We start from the raw sequence: 19,192 nt of genomic DNA, 5'->3' as shown, positions 1-19,192 counted from the left end.
CAAAGGACAGCATGGTTTCACTGCTGGAAGATCATGCCTGACTAATCTAAATGATTTCTTTGACCATGTAACTAAAATAATAGACCAGGGAGGAGCCGTAGATGTTGCATATCTAGACTTTAGCAAAGCATTTGACACCGTCCCACACAACAAACTTATTCACAAAATGTATTGCCTTGGAATAGATGCTAAGATTGTTAAGTGGGTGGAATGCTGGCTTAAAGATAGACGACAGAGAGTTTCAATTAATGGAGTACATTCAAATGAGGCATCAGTTACTAGTAGTGTTCCCCAAGGGTCAGTTCTTGGGCCTGTTTTGTTTAACATGTTCATAAGTGATATTGGAAGTGGGCTTAAGGGGAAGGTTTGCTTGTTTGCTGATGATACAAAAATTTGTAACAGGGTAGATGTTCCAGGAGGAGTTGATCAAATGAACTGTGATATTAATAAACTAGAGGACTGGTCAAATAAATGGGATCTGAAATGTAATAGTACCAAGAGCAAAATTATGCATATAGGATCCAAAAACCCAAAGGCCAATTATAGTCTCAATGGTACATTACTGACTGTAATTAAAGAAGAAAGGGATTTGGGAATTATTATTTCAGATTATTTAAAATTTGTTACACAATGCCGCAGTGCAGCCAGCAAGGCCAGTCAAATGCTTGGTTGCATTGGAAGAGGTTTTAGTAGCAGAAATAGCAAGGTTCTTATGCCACTTTACAGATCATTAGTTAGACCAAATCTGGAATACTGTGTACAGTTCTGGAGACCATGGGGCATATGTTTCAAGGTCTGGCGGACCTGATCCGACAGTGCGGATCAGGTCCACCAGACCTCGCTGAATAAGGCGAGCAATACGCTCGCCATATTCAGCATTGCACCAGCAGCTCACAAGAGCTGCTGGTGCAACTCTGCCCCCTGCAGACTCTCGGCCAATCGGCCGCCAGCAGGGGGGTGTCAATCAACCCGATTGTACTCGATCGGGTTGTATTGTGGCGATGTGTGTCCGCCTGCTCAGAGCAGGCGGACAGGTTATGGAGCAGCAGTCTTTGTGACCGCTGCTTCATAATTGCTGTTTCTGGTGAGCCTGCAGGCTCGCCAGAAACACGGGACATCAAGCTCCATTCAGAGCTTGATACATATGCCCCAATATCTTCAGAAAGATATAAATAAACTAGAAGCTGTCCAAAGGAGGGCTACTAAAATGGTACATGGTCTAAAATATAAAGCGTACAAAGAAAGACTCTATGATCTAAATATGTATAGTTTAGAGGATAGAAGGGAAAGAGGTGACATGATAGAAACCTTCAAATATATGAAGGGACTTAATAAAATAGAATCTGAAAGCATTTTTCACAGAAAAATAAATGCCAAAACAAGGGGACACAATCTAAAGTTAGAGGGTAGCAGATTCAGGAGAAATTTAAGGAGGCATTTTTTTTACAGAAAGGGTGGTTGATTCATGGAATGAACTTCCATTTGAGGTGGTAAACACAAAGACTTTAAAGGAATTTAAAAATGCCTTGGACATGAATAAGGCTATCCTAAGGAAAAAGTAACATGTAATATGGGTAGACTTGATGGGCCTTTTTGGTTCTTATCTACCGTCAAATTCTATGCTTCTATGTTTTACTCCTGTAGTCCTTGTAGCAGACAATGAGAGCAAAACATATGTCCTCACAATAACAGTGGAATACTCACAAGCCTGTGGGAGATGTCCGATCACACTGCCTTTATGACCTGCTACTGTATGAATGGCAGACGATATTCAGCCGAGATGCTTAGGGCTTCTCCAAAGCTTGCTTAACTTGAAGCAAAATGTAACAAACAAACTGAGCAGCATACTCGGCAGACAAAGTATCAGGCGAGGGGGAGATAGAATGTTAAATTTTAAAATCCAGTTATTTGGGTATACAATAATTAAAAGCACAAAGGACACAGCAGAACAGACCTGAACAGCTGACGCATTTCCTGCCTTAACGGCACTTCATCAGAGTTGCAAAACAGGTGTAACTCACAGTTTAAATTACCTAAGGAGGTGATTTACCAAACCAATAGGAATCATTGTGTATCATACTTATTAACCTCCTATATCCTGGTGGAAAACAACACATGCAAACTTAAAACTATAAGCTGACAAAACGATTAGTATCCTTAGTTCTCAAAAAAGTTGATAATTAAATATATAGATTTTTTTTATATACACTTTTTTGAATTAGAAACAAGCTTAAAAGAAAAAAGCAAACAAAAGAGGCAAACAGCATTTAGAGCTTAACAATCCTAGTAGCTCATCTTCCACAATAGAAATATGTTCATTTTTGAACACCCTACATTTACCTCAGCTATCAGAAGAAGACTTCCAAATTCTCACTGTCCCAATCACCTCCAAAGAAGTACAAACAAGCATTAAAGACCTTAAATTAGGCAAATCCCCAGGTCCTGATGGATTTACCGGGCGCTTTTATAAAACTTTTGAACCCATGATAACTCCCATCCATGTTAGAATGTTTAATGAAGTAATGCATAAAGGTTCTTTCAGCAGAGAATATTTAGTTGCCACTATACCTACTATACTAAAACCTGGAAAGGACCCTAAAGATTGTGGTAGCTATCTCCCTTCTCAATCTCAACACTTAATTGTACGCTAAGATTCTGGCTAACAGACTCTCTAAAATAATATCCATGCTAATCTACCCGGACCAAGTTGGCTTTATTCCTTCGAGAGAGGGGCCGGATGCCACTAGATGCATACTCAACATTCTTGCTGGGGCCTCGAGAGAGGGTTACCCCTCCTTGCTCTGTCCTTAGATGCTGAGAAAGCCTTTGACAGAGTAAGGTGGGAATACCTTTGGGAGACCATGAAGACTTTCAATTTCCCAAATGAGTTCATAACAGCTGTACAGGCCCTATACTCTAGCCCCTCTGCTAAAGTTAAGGGAGTGGGCTTCTAGTCCAATCTCTTAGAAACGGAACCAGACAAGGTTGCCACTTGTCACCACTATTATTCACACTCACAATAGAACCTATCACACAGGCAATTAGACTATACTCTGATATCTCTGGTTTTCGCATACAAGATACCCAACACAAAATTACGCTCTATGCAGATGACATCACCCTTTTTTAAACTTCACCATCCCACTCACAGTCTTCAAATTACTCGACTCCTTTAGAAATATGAGCTACTATAAATTAAATATCACTAAAATTGAAGCCCTACATATTAATATTTAATCTACCGAATTGTCCTGTCTACAGAGAAAGTACAAATTCCAATGGTCTGCACACTCTATTAAACTTTTAGGAATATACCTTAGTATGGACACTACATTAGTCATCGCCAAAAATTTCACAGACAGACTCCCTGAATTTAGAAAGCTCCTACACTCTTGGGAATATAGAGAAGTGTCTTGGACAGGAAGGATAGCTGCCATCAAAATGTATTTTCTTCCCAAATTAACCTACCTCTTCAGGTGTATTCAAATTAACATACCAAGACCAAGCCTCAAAAAAATTCAGAGCCTTATCACTACTTATATTTGGTAAGGTAAAAATGCTAGGACATCTAGACAGACTTTACAAAGGAATATTGACAAAGGAGGTTTAGCCTTACCAAATATTATCCTCTATTATAATGCAGCTTGTTTATCCCACTTAATAAGTTGGAGCTACACAGACCACACTTCGTGCTGGTGCGAAGTGGAGAAGACTTTCCTATCAGCAGGCCTTAACTTGACTGACCTACCGTTGATACCTATACATTATAGGAACAATCTAAAGATAAATCACCCTATAATACTTGACACACTACAATTCTGGGACCAGATCAGACATTCACTTGAGATTGTTCCTCATCCTTCACCCCTGCAGACAGTAACAAGCTCTCTATATTGCCTTTCTGACTGACATATTCTCGCTTGGCAAATAATCAATGCCACATATATATCCGACTTCTACGACAAAAACAAATTTCAGTCTCATCACGGGTTATGCCTTCGACTCCAAATACTCCCTACACTCAGATTTGAGGCTTTTCGCCTCTTCTCTGTCTTGAGGTCTTGAGTTTTCCCTAAGACTAACCTTAGGGATCCCACAGCCTGGGACCAAAGATGGACTCAAACACTGACAGTTAAAGGGGCCCTGTCATATCACTACAATGTACTTCTTGAACCACATACCCATCATAAAATCTCACAGCATCTACCATGGGAAAGAGAACTAAACATTGCTGCTGACGCCGACTCCTGGTATTGAGAGATCCTGTTCACTAGAAAACTCCTCCATTGTGCAACCCTATGGGAACTTCACTATAAGATCCTAGTTAGATGGCACTTAGTCCCATCCACCCTGCACAAGATTTATAACAACCATTCTCCTCTGTGTTGGAGAGATTGTGGCCAGATAGGCACTCCAAGTCACATTTGGTGGTCCTGCCCTAAGATTAAGCCTGTTTGGGTGCAGCTCTTCACTATCCTCAACCAGATCCCCATTACTCTTCCTTATAAGTCACAAGTACTGTATGTCTGCTCCATATGGATTTCCCGACACTGTCACCAGCACATAAAACCTTAGCCATTTACCTTTTTATGTCTGCCAAGTTAAAAATAGCCAAATCCTGGAAACAAACGCCCCCCCCCCCCTACCTTAACACAAATCATTTCTACAATAAATTATATCAAGAAGATGGAGTCCTATCCTCACTCAGTACTTGACAAATTAGACTTCAATTTAGAAATATGGCTACCCTGGACAGAAAAAATCCCCGACTGAGACAACCTAGTGAGAATCCCAACAGCCCAATACATATACAGGATAACTTCCTTTTGGTCAATTATTTAAATGCCCTATGTTAATCAAAAACCTTTTCCCCTTTTCCTTCCCACCCCTTATAGCCACCTTTAGCTGCCTAAATGCCACCCATGCTAACCAGCTCCAACCACTCTACGAGAATCAAACTCTATAAGATATAGTAACGTATAATGAGAACCAATACTCCAACATTGAGCACCTGTTCTCTTATGTATTTATTCCATAGACAGTTCCTCCTTCCTATTATAATTTGTTAAATATAACTACTTGGATGAGTGACATTGTCATTATACACTTGTTTTGTCTATTTTCTTCTCATGGTTAAATATCTGATGATTTGTACATAATGCTATTCTGTTTGTACCTAACTTTTTCAATAAAAAAATGTAATAAAAACAAAAAAAAAAGCCTGCCATGACCCTCGTTTGGGAGAGAGGCTCTCACAACAAGATGTAGGATGTGCGCAGCACAGAGCACACCAACAAATTTGCCATCTCAAATGGTTTTGACCATGTTAGCTGCTCCGTCTATAACTACAAAGCCCATGTTAACAGTGGTCCCAGCCTGCTCTCCAACCCATTGTGCCAGTATTTTTTGGAGGGCTGACAAAATATGTTCTGAGGTATGCTGGCGATCCATAACCTCAAGGTGCAGAAGAAAGGAACAATAGCCCAGTTTCTGTTTTCTTCCAGCTCTACTGCCCGCCCTTCTCTCTGAAGAACTGCCACAAGCAACACTGGTTCCCTCCCCAGAGGTGCAGTGTTGCCACCAGTGTGTTGTCAAGGATAAGAAGGAGTGCTGTGTGCTAGGTGCACTCCCTAGGTCTGAAGTGAAATACACACTCTGTCCAGCAGCCTTTGACAGCTTTTCTATTAACAGTGCCGAAATGGCAAAGATAAGGTACCACATCCCTGCTAAAGGTGCTTTGAGATGGAAGCTAGACTCTTCTTCATTTATAGAAAAAGAAGCAACTCCTAAAGCAATAAACTGTCTAATAAGCTGTGTCCCCTTATTAGACTGCTACTTTGACATCCCCTTGAATGGAATCCACCAAATTGCTCAACAGTGGGCTGCTGCTGCTGCTGCCAAAGACTGACTTGCCATTCTCTATGATACTGCTCTTGGGGGCCAGAGGGCTCCAAATGTATGCAGTAACTTATATACAGGAGAAACCCTGAGGAGGTGCTCTATCTATAACAATAAAAAGAAAATTAAAATGAATTAGTGATAGGGTCCAAAATGTGAAAAAAAATAAAAAGAAGAAATTGTGATCCACAGTAGAAATCCTCCAGGAACCAATAGGGCTTAGGCGGTTCTTTGTTGTAAAGATGGTCAACTCCTCTAGAAATGGTGATCTGAAACACAATAACACCAGGTGCCAGATAGCCTAGTACATTTTAGACAGTCAGATATATATGTGAAATAAAGAAACTCACAAGTGAACAGCACCTCATGGGTGCTTGATGAGCAAGCTGGAGCTTCTCAGTTGTCAAGCTAACTTATACAGGCTGAAGCAGGAACTTAGGTGTAGATGATTCTTCACTCCTCGGCTGGTACGGTTACTGATTTCCTTATTTGGAGCTCCCAGCTGTTGCCTCACACACAGATCTTCTGTTCTCTCAACTTTAACTATATCAATGTAATCTTCATGGGCAGGGAGGGACCAATATATTTCAGTCTGATGACTATTCATGTCATCTGTCTCATCTTCTTCCTTCACATTTAATAGCCCAGTTCCTGGATTTTCCTCTAGATGCCCTCTGCGTGCATGAGGAAGGTTTGAGGTTTGGTTCTCAGTGTTGTCAGTTGTTCAGTTGTTCAGCAATGAATTTCTCAGATATTCTTATAATGTTTCTGATTTACTTTGTGAAACCGTTGCACACTAAGCTTAGTATAAACAAATATATGAACCCATTAGAGGTTCAATTGTTGAATACTTGAGTCTGCAGAAACATTTAGGCACACACACACAAAAACATTCAAAGGCACACTCACACACTCACAGTCACACAGAGAAATTTTCATACACAGAAATACTCACACACACTAAAAAAAAACTTAAACACACAGAAGCACTCCTGAGACACACACACACACATTCAAAGACACAAAAACACTCACAGACTCGCAGATAGAAAGACTCAGATACACACAATTGAATACACACAGACACACTCACTCTGATGCATACATACACACACACAGACACAAAGAAACACAGACTAATAAACAAAAAGAAAGAAATAGCTATACCAGATAAATATATGCGACTCCTGACCTGACAAACAGTGGGTGGGCGCTCCATACAGCACCTTCTAAGTTGTTGTGAAATAAAAGGAGGCTGAGCTAGTTGCTGCCTCTCTAAATGTATTTGCAGTTAAGGTCAGAAAATGTGGTACTTTCTTTTTTCATTTTACTTTCTTGACAGGTGAGGCTCTGCCTCCTCAGCTTCCCCTGACACAGGTCCCTGATATATATATATATATATATATATATATATATATATATATATATATATATATACACACAATATAGCCCTTCCATTCAAATATCTTGTCATATACCATATGCCTTTTAACCCTTATGAAAAAGGTAATTAATATTTATATGAAGAATTTTTATTAGATAGTGTATATATGAATGTAAATTTGTATTTATGTTGTGTTTGGTACACATTTATGTTTTAGCTCTAACTCTTTATGTGAGGTCTTCTCTTGACACTAACCACCAAGCTCAAATTTAGATTTTGCTCAGCGGTGCATGTTTACTTTCAACTTGTAATACACTCGCAAGTTAGCACAGTCGGGATATTACAATATTGCGCTCGCACTAACACTATAACATCAGCATGCCACTTGCAATCTAGACCTCAGTAAATAGTTAATCTCTGGAAACTAATTCCAGAAAAAAAACTAAGGGACAGATTATGAGTGGAGCGCAAAGCAATACTGGTTTTTCGCATTTGTTGCACGCAGGTTAAATTGTGATCATATTACAAGTTGAAAGTAAACGAGATTGCTCGATTGCAATTGAAGCTAACGCTCGTCGGGATAACGCATCCTCAGAGCTGTGGTTAACTGTTTCGAAAAACAAACAAGTGTCACAAAACACATACAAAATACATAACAAAGTATTCTTACATTCATAATAACACCATCTAATAAAAATTATTTAAAAAAAAAACATATTGAACAAAACGGTTATAAGAGATCAAAGATATGATGTCTCAGGTGTTAGAAAAAAAAAGGCAGTCAAAGGGCTATAGCATTGAGATACTCACATATACATCTCTATGTATGAATAGATATATGTCTATATATGTGTTCATATGTATTCAAATGTGTATATACAGTATGTATTTACAGACATATATACACATATAAGCACATAAATACACATGTATACATTTATAGACATATTTATAAGCACATTGGAGTCCTTTGCAGTTAAGTAGATGAAAACATTTCAATCATATTTCTGCAATATTCATTTTTAATAAAGTGTTAATCTGTGTTTTTACTGTAAATATTTCACATGAAGCTATGTCACGTGATTTTTTGAAGAACCAATTAAATTTAGACATTTTGTTTAAATAGTAAGCTGTTTTTAAGAGAGGCTATGTCTATGATTAAGGCAACTCACTGGAACATGTCAGACGCTTCCTGCTGTATTTTAATGTTTGCCAATAAAGCTTTGTTTTTATTTTAATTGGAGTTTGTGCTGGTTGTTCCATATATATATATATATATATATATATATATATATATATATATCCTATGTAATAAAAGGCCAAGTGTGTTTGTCCGAAGCTGTCATGCGCAGTAGAGACAGCACGAGGACAAACACACCTGGCCTTTGAGTCCCTAACTGAAGATCTGAGCCTCAGCAAAAGTGGGCGTGGCCGGGCATGACCGGGGGCGTGGCCGGACGTGAAGGGGCGTGGCCGCGCGATAGAGAGAAGGGAGAGAGATAGAGAGGAGGGAGAGAGAGAGGGGGAGAGAGAGACAGCAAAAGAGAGGGGGGAGAGAGAGAGAGGGCGGAGAGAGAAAGCAAAAGACAGGGGGGAGAGAGACAGCAAAAGAGAGGGGGGAGAGAGACAGCAAAAGAGAGAGGGGGAGAGAGACAGCAAAAGGGGGGGAGACAGCAAAAGAGAAGGGGAAGAGAGACAGCAAAAGAGAGGGGGGATAGAGACAGCAAAAGAGAAAGGGGGAGAGAGACAGCAAAAGAGAGGGGGAGAAAGTGAAAAAGAGAGGGGGGAGAGAGCGCAATAGAGAGGGGGGAGAGAGCGCAAAAGAGGGGGAGAGAGAGAGCGCAAAAGAGAGGGGGGAAAAGCGCAAAAGAGGGGGGGGAAGAGTGCAAAAGAGAGGGTGGAGAGCGCAAAAGAGAGGGTGGAGAGAGCGCAAAAAAGAGGGGTGTAGAGAGAGCAAAAGAGAGGGGGAGAGAGCGCAAAAGAGAGTGGGTGAGAGAGCGCAAAAAAGAGGGGGAGAGAGAGCGCAAAAGAGAGGGGGAGAGAGAGCACAAAAGAAAGGGTGGGAGAGAGAGCGCAAAAGAGAGGGGAGAGAGAGCGCAAAAGAGAGGGGGAGAGAGAGCACAAAAGAGAGGGGAGAGAGCGCAAAAGAGATGGGGGAAAGAGAGAGCGCAAAAGAGATGGGGGAGAGAGAGAGCGCAAAAGAGAGGGGGAGAGAGAGAGCACAAAAGAGAGGGGAAGAGAGAGAGCGCAAAAGAGAGTTGGAAAGAGCAAAAGAGAGGGGGAGAGAGAGCGCAAAAGTGAGGGGGAGAGAGAGAGCACAAAAGAGAGGAAGAGAGAGAGCACAAAAGAGAGGAAGAGAGAGAGAGTGCAAAAGAGAGGGGGAGAGAGAGCGCAAAAGAGAGTGGGAGAGAGCGCCAAAGAGAGGGGGGAGAGAGAGCGCAAAAGAGAGGGGGAGAGAGAGAGCGCAAAAGAGAGGGGGAGAGAGAGAGAGCAAAAGAGAGGGGGAGAGAGAGAGCGCAAAAGAGAGGGGGAGAGAGTGCAAAAGAGAGGGGGAGAGTGAGAGAGCGCAAAAGAGAGGGGGAGAGAGAGAGCGCAAAAGAGAGGGGGGAGAGAGAGAGTGCAAAAGAGAGGGGGAGAGAGAGCGCAAAAAGGAGGGGGAGAGAGAGAGCGCAAAAGAGAGGGGGAGAGAGAGAGCGCAAAAGTGAGGGGGGAGACAGAGAGCTCAAAAGAGATTGGGAGAGAGCTCAAAAGAGAGGGGGAGAGAGAGCGCAAAAGAGAGAGGGAGAGAGAGCGCAAAAGAGAGGGGGGAGAGAGAGCGCAAAAGAGAGGGAGAGGGAGAGAGTGCAAGAGGTGGGACCGCTGTGCTGCAAAAAATGGCCCGTGTGAACGGGCTTTAGGACTAGTATATATATATATATATATATATATATATATATATATATATATATATAAACAATAATTCCACAATATTTAATTATGTGTTTTTCTGTGTATTTACTTTACATATTTAGCATTCCAATGTTCTTCATATACAGGACATAGAGAAAAAAATATTTTATTATTAAATATAAATTTCTATAAATACATATATATTTAAAATATATATCTATTTATCTAAAGGAATAGATATACAGGCATATGTATATACAGCTATATACATAAATATGTATTTACAATAAAAATAGCATATTTTTGTATGTGAAGAACATTGGAATGTGAATTACTAATATCTCCTGTCAGGGTAGCACGCAAGCAATAAGTGTTAGATTTTTTTTCTTTTACGCTCTCCATTTAAGTCTATGGGGTGAATGCGTTAACACGGTCAGAATATCTGAGTTTTGTAGTAAGTGCGTTGGGAAACATTTTACTTTCAACTTGTAATACACACACTACCCGGCGAACTCAAAAAGCTTACTTCTATAGCGCACCACTTGTAATCTAGCCCTTATTCATCCTTAAATGCTGATCTACTTGAAGAGCAATGTTGGAAGCTCCTCTTGCTGGTATTATACAACTATATACATTTTGTAATGTTTTTGCTCTTAGAATGAAGTGCTGTCCGAGTACCCAGGGGGGAGCAAGAGCAATAATAGGGTTGCTCACCCACCATCCATAGCCTGTTCAGCTGGCAGTGCCGATCTCTTTTTACCCCAAGCACTACATATTATGTAGTTAGTTTTCTTTCCCCATCTCTTTTGGTCAGCTATTGCTAGATGCCATAGCCAGTATTATAAATATGTGTACAGAACAGCTCATTTAGACATGTGCTTTGCCTTCTGCAGTATTTTGCTTTATATACCAAGTAAATTTACTCTTGAGTTGAAAATGAATTTTCCTCTTATAAAAACTGACTTTACCGCTGGGCAACTATTTTGAGTTACTGTATATGAAATTGTGCCAATGAGAAAAAAAACAATAACATCTAAGTGCAAGATATGAGAATTGTTCTTACAGAAATACTCAAAATGCAGAATATATTACTATATCAATATGATTTATGATTCTTCTGGCTGAAACTGATGGGACGTGCCACCAAAAAAGATGTTGCAAGCCAGTGACAAATTGAAATGGTAAATGTGTGTCATAATCACATTGCAGACATAGAAGCAGAAAATTTACATTTTCAGACAAATAAGTTGTAAATTAAAATGAAGTGGTCTGGAAAGTTATTTTTTAAGTCTTGTGTAGAATAAAAATGAGTTTTAAATGCTCATTTAAATAGATTTTAAACCAAAAAAATTTACCTTGACATATTTAACTTTTCAATTTCTGGAAATGTGAAATACTTCAATTTGCTGTGAAAATAAACACCAGAATCCTCATGTTCTATAAAAATGCATCCTTAATGCAGACAGTGGTTAGAATATTTTTTATCAAGAATCAAGCCACACACAATTTTCTTAAAGGGACATAAACATTTTGAAAATTGCAAGACTTTTGAGTCTTGGAGTAAATGAACATACTAAGCAGGAAATTGAAATCTGAATACAAGACATGTGCAAATATAAAAATAACTGTTTTGTCCAATATTCATTAAGGTGGGATGGGGGCATTTAGAATTTAATTTGTTATCAAAAAGCCAATTGTCCTCTATTTCCAATGGGGCATGTCTTCATAGCTGCACAAAAAAGATATTGCTTTTCTTAATGCTTGTTTAATTTTATTTATTATTTATTTATTTTTTAATAAGTATAACGAAAAGGGAAAATGTGGATTTTTTTACATTTGTCCAAATCTGAATGCACTAGCCTACTAAAGGCACCTTGCAAGTCCTGGTCAATGGGCAAAATGTTTTTAATCTGGACTCAAGGTCTTTGACAATAACTGCGACCTCGCTACAAAGAGTACACACCCACCCTGAGGAGTCCAGAGGATTGGACAGAGGGAGGTGTTTGACACCCATCACAAGCCAATCGGACCCACCATTAGGAGTGCCGTACATTGTATCCATTGATACCAGCGGATTCCGCCGAGCTGACACTGCTATTATACATCTGACCTCCGACCTCTGAAGTGTAGAGGGGAGTCAGGTGACTTTACATTCGCAACCGGAGCTTCCACATACACCGCCAACGCACGCTGGGAGTGCTCGCAGACGATTCGGGGATATAGAGGCTTTTGGATCCACTCACATTAAAGCGACCAAGGTAACCTCTTTTTCCCCTGTTTATATTCCCTCTGGATGAGGTCTGATCCACCAAGGGGAAATCTGTACTGACACTCAAACAGGATTCACACCCTCCTATACACTCTCACATTTGGTCGATTGAGGCCTTTTACTAACATTTTTGCATCAGCATTGTTATTACAGTTGCTCTATTTGTTATATGTACTTATTTTATATATGCAGATATTTTTATTGCTGTTTTTATTCCTGTTATTCCTGAGCATTTTGAGAGATGGCCCTAAATCCACTTGATATATTGTATACTTCACATATGTACATGCTTTTTTAAATACATTAAATATCCTTAGTATGCATACATTTTATATTATTATTTGACCTTATATCCGCGCTTTCAGTGCTGCTTTACACACTTTTTTGCATTTCATTTTAGTTTTTCTTGAGGGGTCAAACTGTAATAGCAGCAGGATTGATCATATTCCCTAGGTGCTCTTATCTCTATCTTTCAACCAGGCAAGTTGCTTGAACCTGGTCACTAAACCTGCAACCGGATTTTGACAGGAGACGAGTTACATTGAGTCTCCCATACCGAAGGTCTCCATCTGCTCAGTCCATGGTAATCGCAGAGGCTAACGGGTCTTTGGATCTCAATAATCCTCACCTTTCCAGTGGTGCCAGAACTCTGCAAGTTTCCTGAGCTGCACGCTTCAGACTCACTGTCAGCAGAGCCTTACCTGTCCTATGTGTGTATTACCGACTCTGCCACCATGATAATATGATACCAACCAAACTAAGGCTGCATCCATATCCATCCATATTGCACAATGAAGGAGACGCTGTGAGCCGTTCAGCTCCCTCCATTGCGCCATATGTATGTCTTAGTTAATTTTTGTATGAGCTTCTAGAGACTGCGCCACCTAGTGGCGATTAAGTCTCTTTGCGGTCCATACCGCTCCCAACAAGGGTGTTCTCTAAGCAGCCTCAGGAGCCAATCAGTGAACTAGCTGCCCGGCGGTGCCGGATTCACGTCATGACGAGCCTAGTCATGTGTCCTGCCACTGCAGCTACCGAGGAGAGCAAGTGGACAAGTGCGTGGTGCATGCGTTGGACATTATTTTGGATGGAGACCGGACAACATAAAACACCGGGTCCATATTAAGGAAAGGTAAGTAGACTCCAGGATTTATTAACCCCTAAACCGAGGCCCTCCCGCATCGCAAACACTAAAATAAAATTATTAACCCATAATCTGCCCCTCCGGACATCGCTGCCACTATAATAAACATATTAACAAAATGAGGAAGAAGGAAAGCTGAGTCCAGGTGTCAAGAAAAAGTTTTATTGCAAGATAGGCTTTCTGGATGCAAGGTAAGCTCCAATCTTACGCGTTTCGCGCATGGGCACATGCGCTTCATCAGAGATATCGGTCTCTGCTGTTCAGGATCCATATAAAGGGGTGAGTGACCTATCAGGACAGGTATAGTCCTTTACTCTTCAGGTGGGAAAATTAACAGCAGGTGTATGGTTTAATGGTCACCCACTACTGTGTTTACATCGATCCTGTGCAGCAGAAGACTAGGAAGAACAGATAGATAATGATTAAATGATTTTAAAAATAGAGCTTAATTGTACATAATGTTTCAAACATATATATATAAATCTCAGTTGGTGTAGTACTGAATAGAGTCACAAAGGTGTATGCCTTTCTAAGTGCTTATTGTATAATTTGCTTTGGTTTTAGTTTCTATATTTTCATATTTAGAAATAAGCACATATTGAAGTTAGACAGTTAGGTCGTATTTTAAATCCCGTAATTTGGCAAAGCCCATTATAGGGAGATTTAGACTTGTAGGAGTAATATGCGGCCTAACTGGAACAAAAATTGACAATAGCCTTTAATGGGACTAACAGTACTGCTCCAAACATCATCATGCATAAAAATTATTAATAATTAATAACATTCTGTGGTCTAATAGCATTTATGACAAACTTTGATACTTTGTATTTGTGAGTTACTTCTGTAAGGTCACTAGAAAAGTATATATTTACTTTACTATATACCTGGGGTCCCCTAATAATATTTGGCTCATGGTTGTGTATCACAAATGGTGTTAAATGGAAAAACAATAAATAGGGAATTACTCTAAAAATGGGTATTACCAATACTGGAGAAGGAAGTTCTATTGTTTGATACTATAGGGGACTGCTGGTGTATATTAGCTACCTTACCTGCTGTAAATAACAACGCAGGGTAAGGAATTAGGACTATTAGATGGGCATGATAAAAGAGTTTTTTTGTGTTTTTTTCTTATTACAATAGATTAGCTAAAGGAAAAAATAATAATCAGTTTATTATTGGAAGAGGGATAAATCTAACTATGCCTATGCTAAGAACATTCTATATTTTTATGTGTATGTCTCTTAGTTATTACTTCTAGTTTCATTCTTTTCTCTACTCTGGGGTTTTCTATCTCTGGTATGGGGATTTGGGATCTAAAGACAGCTTGGATGAATGGAAGAAGGGGTTCTGTTCACTCAATATATAGATTGACATATCTTTTGTTCATGCCTTGTGGTGCCCTAGTTTGCAGCATGAAGATCCAGTATACTTCTCTTTTGGATAATGTTTTATTCCTATCTCCTCCTAGAGGGTTATTTATTATGTGTTCAATTGCTTTGAATGTGAAGTGGGTCAGTTTTTGTGGATGTGTATGAAAATGTTTGGCCACTGGTGTTCTGGGGAATTCTTCCTCTATGGATAGGAGGTGTTCCCTTATGCGGTCTTTTAAGGGGCGTGTGGTGATACCAACATATTGTTGTTGGCAGTATGAGCATGTGATCAAATAAATTATGTATGTTGATGTACAGTCCATCTTAGTGGTAATGGGGTATGTTTTGTTGGTTTGCGAAGAAGTGAATGTTAGGCACTTGTCAGTATGTTTGCAGCTTTTACATGGTGTACGGCCACATCTGTAGTTTCCTTTTATGGGGGTGAGCCAATTAGTAGTTAATGGGGTTTTATTATGAAACTTATGTGTAATCTTATCTCGTATTGTTGGTGCTTTTTTGGCTACAAATCTAATGCGTTTCTGTAATTTATCCCTTAGGGTGGTATCACTATTAAGAACAGGTAGATACTTCTTAATAATTCTAGTGATGATGTAAAATTGGTTGCTATAATTTGTGACAAAACATATGTCTTCTTTTGTGTCATTTCTGTTTGATGTGCTTTTGGCTGTTTTGCTGGTTAGCAATAGTGTCCTATCCATTCTCATTACTTGAGATTTGATTTTGAGAAGCAAACTTTTTTTGTAGCCTCTAGCTACTAGTCTATTTGTGAGTTCATCTGCTTGTTTGGTGTATGACTGGAGAGAACTACAATTTCTCCGCAGTCTGAGGTATTGACCCTTAGGGATGCCTCTTTGTGTGTGTGGAGCATGGCAAGAGTCTGCTCTTAGTATCGTGTTTCTTGCTAGTGGTTTTCTGAATGTGCTAGTTATGATTTCTCCTACACTATTGTGTTCTAGTGTGAGGTCTAGGAAATTGATAATGTGGTCATCATTTTGATGTGTGAATGTCAAATTGAGTGTGTTATTATTGAAGTAATTGATGATTTCTTGGATGGTAAGTTCTGTGTTCTTCTTGTAAATCAGGATTAAATCATCTATAAATCTGCCGTACACAACTACTTTGTCCTCAAGGGCCAGTCCACCCCCAAAGAGATAGAGATGTTCGAAGTACCCCATATACAAGTTTGCATATGAGGGGGCAAACTTGGCCCCCATGGCGGTGCCACATTTCTGGAGGTAGTAATGGCCCTCGAAGACAAAATAGTTGTGTGTGAGAAGAAATCTCGTGAGTTCCACAAGGAATGTAATAAATTCCTCTGGGTAACTGGTGTGTCTCCTTAGCATATATGTCAGAGCTGTGAGGCCTTCCTCATGGGGGATGCTCGAATAAAGTGCTGAAACATCTATGGATAACCAAGTGTGATTTTCTTGCCATGTTATTGCTTGTATTTGTTGACTATGGGTTGTAATATATTGTCTAGCCAGTTCCCCACTCTTTCGCACAGTGAGCCTCTGCTGGCCACTATAGGTCTGCCAGGTGTGTCACTAAGAGTTTTATGTATTTTGGGGACTGTGCGAAATGTGGGGATGGTAGGGTACTCAACTAGGCAATAAGCAGCTATGTCTTGGGTTAGGTGCCCCTTTTCTACTGCAGAATCTAATAGATTATGAAGTTCTTGTTTAAATTTATGTGTCGGATTGAAGGTCAGTTTCGAGTATGTCTCATTATCATTTAGTTGTCTGTATACCTCTCTTTTGTAGTCATCAGTGTTAAGGATTACTATTGCCCCTCCTTTATCTGCTGGGGTAACCACTATATCTTTATTAATACTGAGTGATTTAAGTGCCAATTGTTCACTAAGAGATAGATTGTGTTTACTTGTCGGGTTGGGGGCATTCTCTAAGGAGGAATGTAAACTAGTGAGTTCCAATTCTACAAGGTTTTGGAACATCTCTATTGCTTCACTTCTGCTGTGGACTGGGTAGAAGTAGGATTTGGTATGTGATAGTGTTTTAAGTGTAGGAACTGTGTCATAAGTGCTGGCTTCTCTAAATGTGATGGCTTGGAGTGAGGTGAGAGTGTTCAGATCACAGAGATCTCTGAATTGTAGACCTATAGAGTTAATATTTTCTTGTGCTGTATTGTCTGGCTGTGAACTATTCGCTTGTTCATTATCAGTGCATGTGATTTGTGAAAAATGCTTATATAGTGTAATTTTTCTAACCAAGGCATTGATATCTAAAATAGTGGGAAAAAGGTCAAAGTTGGTGGACGGGGCAAAGGATAACCCTTTGTTCAGTAGGCTAACTTGAGAACTGTTGAGGGTGATGTTAGATAAGTTGATTACTGACCCTACTTCTTTTGTATGGTCTTTTTTATTCTGCTTGGATAATGTAGTGGTAAATCCTTTTTTGGTGTACTACTGGTGATCGGTGTTTGTACTAGTGTTGAAAGTTTAATTCTGCCATCAGAGGTACTGTGGCTTGTTGTTTCTTCATTCAAAGTGTGTGCTTGTGATTCTTCCACTATCTGTGAACTCTCTGTATTGTCTGTGTCAATACTTGAGAATGTGACTCGCTTGGCATTCGGTGTGTGGTTGAAGTGACCCTTTCTTTTGTTTTTGTTCTTATTTTTGTGATTGTGTTGTTGTGAATGATCTTTGTGTCTATATGGTTTGTCTTTCTGCCAGGAATATACAATATCTAATTCGTAATCCTTTACATCTCTCTGGTATTTACTAACTTTTCTTTCTGATAGTGTAGAATCTAACTGTTGCATGGGTTGAGTCCAGTTGAGTTTTGTAATCTATATATTTCTTAGTCTGTTCAAATGGTTTGAGAGACTCTAAGGTCTCTTCTATCTGTGTTAGTAAAGAATCTCTCTCTTCTTTCTTATGTTTGAGCAGCTGCTTCATCAAAATGATGGAGCAGTTGGTCAAATTGTTGTTCCATTAATCCATGAAGCTTTGATTGTGTCGAGCAAAGGATGGGTATTTCTTCATCCTAAGCCCCCTAGGGACTTTTCTTTCGTTGATATAGAGTTCTAAGAACTCTATATCCCACCAAAGATTACTTTCTTTGTATTTGATGTTTTCTAAATTAGAGAAAATGTTAGTTAGGTCCCTCTCCAATGGTTCATCTGTTCTAATGGAGTTACCTTTTAATGCTGTACTCATTATGAGTTTTCTTCGGTCTGTGTCTACTACTCCTGTGAGAGTGTTACTTTCAACCATAATGGTAAGCTAGTATGTCTAGTTGCTTAAATAAGCTTAGTGTGCTAATACAAAACAATGTGTATGTGGAAAGCCTATTATTAAATTTAAGAAACTTTGAAGAGGATATGGATCCTGGATAGGGATCAAGGCGAACCAGTTTCTTAAAGTGAGAATAGCACAATGTACTAGAAATGTTGTAAGCAGTCTGAGTACTAGTATATAGATGCTATTATATGCTTAAGATGTACTGCGATTAGAAAGGTGTATAGTACTGTTTTTGCTGGTGTAATACTAAATTGTTGTACCAGTACGTAAAGTTAGTATATGCAAAAAAGCTGTAAATAGCAAATTACAGCTGAAAAAGTAGTTAACAAATTGGCAGGGACCCACCCTAATTGGTCTAAGACTTAGATAGCTAATATTAGTAGTGGGTTAATCTGTAAAATACATTCGGCTATTAGGACTCCTGCTCAATAATTGATGAAATTATAAATAGCCAAACTGCTTTATAATATCAGAGAAAGTCAGTGACGATGAAATAGTTCTGATAAGATCAATGTTGTTTGTAGAGGATAATTCCTCTTAGATGGAGATACACTGTTCGTAGGTGTTTAGTCCGTTTGTAGACTCAGGTTCACAAATGGGATAGATGTAAAGGCAAAACCATATGTTGTACCTCTTGGATCGATATGATCTCAGATCTTAGTTTATGTTAGATGGAAAGTTCTTTAAAGTGTATCATTAGATAGTCAAAGTCACCGGTATCATGCACAGTGCAAGTATGTATGCAAATACAAAGAAGGGTACTCACTGATGACAGTCTCTGTCCTAGGCCGCTGTGCGTGAAAGAAGTCGTTCCTGGGCGGGACCCGATTCTGGAGCCAAGTAGCTGATGTGAGATACTTGAGGTTAGGGGAGACACGGTGTGCCTGCAACCTGGAGTAAATCCTCCTGTATGGTCCCTAGGTTGTCTGCTCTCCCTCAGTGGGTCCGCTTGTGC

This window comes from Bombina bombina, chromosome 1, assembly GCF_027579735.1.
Source record: "Bombina bombina isolate aBomBom1 chromosome 1, aBomBom1.pri, whole genome shotgun sequence".
Classification (NCBI taxonomy): Eukaryota; Metazoa; Chordata; class Amphibia; order Anura; family Bombinatoridae; genus Bombina; species Bombina bombina.
Note: the sequence above shows the minus strand (reverse complement) of the source record.